Source organism: Lissotriton helveticus, chromosome 11 (genome assembly GCF_964261635.1).
Source record: "Lissotriton helveticus chromosome 11, aLisHel1.1, whole genome shotgun sequence".
NCBI classification, from domain to species: domain Eukaryota; kingdom Metazoa; phylum Chordata; class Amphibia; order Caudata; family Salamandridae; genus Lissotriton; species Lissotriton helveticus.
In genome coordinates this window covers 1,168,341,111-1,168,347,380 of record NC_136072.1, presented here as the reverse complement: position 1 = coordinate 1,168,347,380, position 6,270 = coordinate 1,168,341,111, and positions in this window count along the sequence as shown.

Below are 6,270 nucleotides of genomic sequence, written 5' to 3'. Positions count from 1 at the left end.
TCCAGGGGCACATTTTATGTTATCAGACTTTTCTGCCCCCCCTGGGTCGATATCGGTCGCTTTAGCGAGCGATCTCGACCCAGGGGGGGCAGAAAAGCCCACTAGACACCAGGGATTGTTTTTCTTTGAAAAGGAAGCGACCCCTTGGGCAAGGGTCGCTTCCAGGGGCATATTGTTTATAACTCAGACTTTTCTGCCCCCCCTGGGTCGACATCGCTCGTTTTAGCGAGCGATCTCGACCCAGGGGGGGCAAAAAAGCCCACTAGACACCAGGGATTTATTTATAATTGTGAAGGAAGCGACCCCTTGGGGAAGGGTTGCTTCCAGGGGCTAATGTTATGTTTTCAGACTTTTCTGCCCCCCCTGGGTCGACATCGGTCGCTTTAGCGAGCGATCTCGACCCAGGGGGGGCAGAAAAGCCCACTAGACACCAGGGATTTTAGTATATTTATAAAGGAAGCGACCCCTTGGGCAAGGGTCGCTTCCAGGGGCACATTTTTTATAAATCAGACTTTTCTGCCCCCCCTGGGTCGACATCGCTCGTTTTAGCGAGCGATCTCGACCCAGGGGGGGGCAGAAAAGCCCACTAGACACCAGGGATTTATTTATAATTGTAAAGGAAGCGACCCCTTGGGGAAGGGTCGCTTCCTAGGGCCATCATTTTTCAATGCAGACTTTTCTTCCCCCCCTGGGGGCAGATCGCCCATGTTAGCGCGTGATCTGGACCCAGGGGGGGCAGAAAAGCCCACTAGATACCAGGGATTTATTTCTAATTGTAAAGGAAGCGACCCCTTGGGGAAGGGTCGCTTCCTAGTGGCCCATAATTTTTTTTAGACTTGTCTGCCCCCCCTGGGGGCAGATCACCCATTTTTTGGGCCACATCTGGACCCAGGGGGGGTAGAAAAGCCCACTAGACACCAGGGATTTTAGTATATTTATAAAGGAAGCGGCCCCTTGGGCAAGGGTCGCTTCCAGGGGGCATTGTAAATATTGTAGACTATTCTGCCCCCCCCCCCCCCCTGGGGGCGGAGTGGCTGTTTTTTTTACAGTTTCTGGTCCCAGGGGGGGGGGGGATAGAAAATCCCACTGTACTCCAGGTTTTTGTTTTTTATAGGGAGCGACCCCTTGGCCAAGGGTTGCTTCCTTGGGCCCATTTGTTTTCAGTATGTTCTGCCGTGTCTTTATTTGGCCTCTCTGCCCTCCGTACGGTTGCTTCCAGGGGGCCCACGTTTATAATGATTTATAATCTTCCCCCCTTGGGGACAGACACCCCATTTGTGACATTCCCATGTGACATAGCATGTTGTAATGTGTGTTGTTTTTGTTTCTTCTAATGTGTTTTTTTTTTTTTTCTCTTTAGATTGTTGCAGTGTGCAGTTCTGTTACTGGTGGTTCTGTTGTGCTGCTGTTTCTGTAGTTGCATGTGTTTGGTAAGAGACCTTATTTTTGTTCAATTGTAATGTAATTGTTTATTTTGCAAAGTGTGTAGTAATACGAGTATGTGTTGTTGCTGTTTGTTGTGATTGTAAAACATGTTTTGCATTTGTTTTTGATGAGTCCTTCTGTAGATGTAAGTTTTTTTTTCTTCTTTCTAGTGGGATATCGTTGCCTATTTGCTGTGTCTTTGCAGAGTAGGTGCTGGTGAGTGTAGTTGTGTCTTGTAAGTGAATTGTATATTTTTTCTAAATCTATTTTTTGGTGAAAAAGTCTTACATTTTTATCTTACTTTGCGCAGTGTTGGGGTTGTTGAGTTGTTTGTGCAGACTCCTTTATTTGTAAGGATAATGGCTAGCCGCCGGATTACTGCTCAGCAAGTTGTTGGAATGCTTTTTGATTCTTCCTCTGACCATGGTCCAGAGTCTGACTCTGATTCTGAGCCAGAGGTGGGGGGTGAAGATTCAGGTAGTGAGTTTTCTCTACGCATGGCTTCATCTGATGATGAAGACACTTTGAGTGCTGATGAAGCTATTTTTGGTGTGGATGATGTGCCTGTGGTTGGGGAGGACATTGCTGTGTTTACGGTTTTGGAGGACATGCTTGTGCCTGTGGTTGCGGAGGACAGTGATGTGCCAATTGTGCGGCAAGAGACATCTGGGCTGCAGCCTGGGGCTGCTAGACTTCCAGTTGGTGGTGTGAGACAAGGGTTAGCTGGGCGGCGGCCTGCGGCTGCAAGACTTGACGATGAAAGTTCTGACCTCTGGGTTGCACCAGGCATGGTGCAGCCGGCATTGCCTGAATTTACTGGTGTTCCAGGGTGTAGGGTGAACACTGAAAACTTTTTGCCTATTGATTTTTTCAAGTTGTTTATGGATGATGTGTTTTTGGCAGAGATTGTAGAGCAGACTAATTTGTATGCTGAAAATTTTTTGAGGGTGAACAGTGCCAGCCTTAAGCCCCACGCTAGAGCTAACCGGTGGACTCCCACAAATTTGGAGGAGATGAAAAAGTTTTTGGGTTTAACTTTTTTGATGGGCTTGCTTAGGAAACCATCAATGGCGTCATATTGGTCTACTAGTCCCTTGATGGCAACAGCTATATTTTCGGCAGTCATGAGTCGTGATAGGTATTTGCTTCTGCTGCGGATGATGCATTTTGTTGACAATAGTCTTGCTTTGCCACGAGATCACCCTGATTGTGACCGTCTTTTCAAGATTCGGCCTGTCCTTGATCATTTGGTTGATCGATTTTCTGAGATCTTTTATCCTGGGAAAGAAATTGCAGTGGATGAGTCTTTGCTGTTGTTCAAGGGCCGCTTGGTATTTCGGCAATACATTCCTAGTAAGAGGGCACGCTATGGAATCAAACTGTATATGCTGTGTGACAGTGAGACTGGATATGTCTCTAATTTCAGGGTGTACACTGGTAAGGAATCCAGGATTAACCCCCCTGGTTGTCCGTCGACTTTTGGAGTGACTGAGAAAATTGTGTGGGAACTTGGTCGTGGATTTTTTAACAAAGGCCATCATTTGTATTTCGATAACTTCTACACTGGTGTGCGGTTGTTTAGGGAATTGGCCAAAGTGGACACTGTTGCTTGTGGCACAATCCGCTCAAACCGTAAAGGTTTCCCAAAAGAACTTGTTTGTCGAAAGCTTGCTCGGGGACAGTGCAGTGCTTTGCGTTGTGAGGAGCTTCTAGCTGTGAAGTTTACAGACAGGAGAGATATCTACATGTTGACTACAATACATGATGAAAGCACTGAACCGCGGAATGTTTGGGGTCAGGTTGCAGAAGTGCGCAAACCTGTGTGCATACTGGACTACAATAAGTACATGGGTGGTGTTGACAGAGTTGATCAGAGGTTGGAACCGTATGCTGCTCTTCATAAGGCTTACATTTGGTACAAGAAGTTGGCTATCCATCTTTTCCACTTGGCAACCTTTAATGCTTTTATTGTGTTCCAGAAATCTTGTCCACAGTCAAAGTTGACTTTTGTAAAGTTTCAGGAGTCTGTAATAGGCAGCCTTGTTTTAGTGGAACAGGCAAGTGTTCCTAGAGTTGGAGTGGTGGAGGATGTTGCCAGATTGAAAGATCGCCACTTTGCTGATACAATTCCTCCTACAACCTCAAAAGACTTTCCCAGTCGGAGATGTAGAGTCTGTTGGCGAAGAGGTTTGCGGAAGGAGGTTCGCATGTACTGCCCCGACTGCCCTTCAAACCCCGGGCTGTGTGTACCTGCTTGTTTTAGATTGTACCACACGCAAAATCATTTTTGGGAGTATCAATGAGTGGTAAAGTGAACTGGTTGGTCTTTATTCTGTAATAGTTATTGTTCAGTTTCAAAGTTTGTATTTGTGTAGTCTTTTTAGATTTAGTTGTCGAGTTAGTAGATTTGTATCAATTTGCAATTTGTTTTTGTTTCTCTTTTATTTAAAAAAAAAACTAATGTATGATGTTGGTTTGCGTGTAGTGTCCATTGTCTGACTGTGTGCATGGTTTGGCGCTTGACTGCCGGTGTCTGTGGACTGATGCTTGTCTGGCGGTGTCTGCGGACTGGTGCTTGACTGGCGGTGTGCGTGGTCTGGTGTTTGGTTGGCGGTGTGCGTGCTCTTGTGCTTGCCTGGTGTTGTGTTTGGATTTGTCTTTGGCTGGTGGTGTTCGTGGAGTGGTGCTTGACTGGTGGTGTGTGTGGAGGGGCGCTTGGCTGGTGGTGTGCATGGAGTGGTACTTGGCTGTCTGTGCACGGAGTGGTGCTTGGCTGGCGGTGTGTGTGGAGTGGTGCTTGGCTGGGGGTGTGTGTGGAGTGGCGCTTGGCTGGATGGTGTGCGTGGAGTGGTACTTGGCTGTCTGTGCACGGAGTGGTGCTTGGCTGGTGTTGTGTTTGTGGAGTGGCGCTTGGCTGGTGGTGTGTGTGGAGGGGCGCTTGGCTGGTGGTGTGCATGGAGTGGTACTTGGCTGTCTGTGCACGGAGTGGTGCTTGGCTGGCGGTGTGTGTGGAGTGGTGCTTGGCTGGGGGTGTGTGTGGAGTGGCGCTTGGCTGGACGGTGTGCGTGGAGTGGTACTTGGCTGTCTGTGCACGGAGTGGTGCTTGGCTGGTGTTGTGTTTGTGGAGTGGCGCTTGGCTGGTGGTGTGTGTGGAGGGGCGCTTGGCTGGTGGTGTGCATGGAGTGGTACTTGGCTGTCTGTGCACGGAGTGGTGCTTGGCTGGCGGTGTGTGTGGAGTGGTGCTTGGCTGGCGGTGTGTGTGGAGTGGCGCTTGGCTGGACGGTGTGCGTGGAGTGGTACTTGGCTGTCTGTGCACGGAGTGGTGCTTGGCTGGTGTTGTGTTTGTGGAGTGGCGCTTGGCTGGTGGTGTGTGTGGAGGGGTGCTTGGCTGGTGGTGTGCATGGAGTGGTACTTGGCTGTCTGTGCACGGAGTGGTGCTTGGCTGGCGGTGTGCATGGTCTGGTGCTTGGATGGTGGTGTGGGTGGACTGGCGCTCGGCAGGCGGTGTGTGAGTAGTTACTTTCTGTTGGTCACTACACACACTGCTAGTTGAGTGACACTCCACACAGTCCATCATTTTGTGTAGTTGCAGTGTCCGAAATGTCGGCGTGTGAAAGTGATGGGCCCTTGAATGGCGCTGTTTGCTGGTGTGAGTGTTGGAATGTGATGGGTCCGCGGCTGGCGGTGTGAATGTTTTGTATGTGTCACGCGTACGAAAGGTGTATGAATGGCCTGTAAAGAGGTTGGTGCCTTGACGTGGCTTTACAGCTCACGAGCTGTGAGTCAGTGGTTCAGTTTATCATACTTTCAATTATACACAGTGTATTTCATTTTTGTGAAATTACTTGCGTATACAATTGTATGTACTGAATCATCACTCACCCTCGTGCCAAATCCAACCAGTATGTGTGTGTGCTTGCGGATTAGATGGGTGTGCAGTAATAATTGTTTTTTTTCTCTTTCTGCAGTAGGGTGTACCTTGCCCCTTATTGTGATTGTTGTTATGTGTTGCTTTTCCATTCGGATGGTGTCAATGGTCTGGTTTGTATCAGGTATGAAAGGTGCGTGAATGACCTGTAAAACGGTTGGTGCCTTGTCGTGGCTTTACAGCTCACGAGTTGCGAGTCACTGGTTCAGTTTTTATGCATTTATTTATTGACAGAGCATTTCATTTTTTTGAAATATCTTGTTAATAAAATTTTATGTACTGAACCATCACTCGCCCTCGTGCCAAATCCAACCTGTATGTGTGTGTCTTTGAGGAATAGATAGCCGTGCTTGAATGTTTGACTTTTGAGTAACTCTGTTAACGTGTGGTATCCTTTTACTCGGGAGAACAAGGGGAACGCAGGGTGGTAGGACTTTTTTGCCGGCACGGCGATCCCACGCCAAAATGTTTGGAAAAGTGCTATTTTTACCTATTTTTAAGGTTTGCAAGGAGTTCTGGGTAGGAAAACATTGGTGGACCCACACATGCCATACCTCCCTGGACTCTCCCGGGTGTCTAGTTTTCAGAACTGTTTGGGTTTGCTACTTTCCAAAGAATACCACCCACCCCGGGCCAAAAACTCAGGTGCCTCCCCCCAAAAAAATCAAAGTTATATTGCTTCAGGGTATTTTATATTCACCACCGTTAGATTTGGACCTTTTCCTGTTGCAGCCACTATGGCTACCCACGCAAGTGAGGTACTGTTTTTATCGGGAGACCTGGGGGAACGCTGGGTGGGAGGTAATTTGTGTGAGCCCAGTGATGCCACGCTTTCCCAGACTACAACGTGTGAAAAAATTGATTTTTTTCTGCTAAAATTGAGGTTTGCAAGGGATTCTGGGTAAAGGAACATTGGC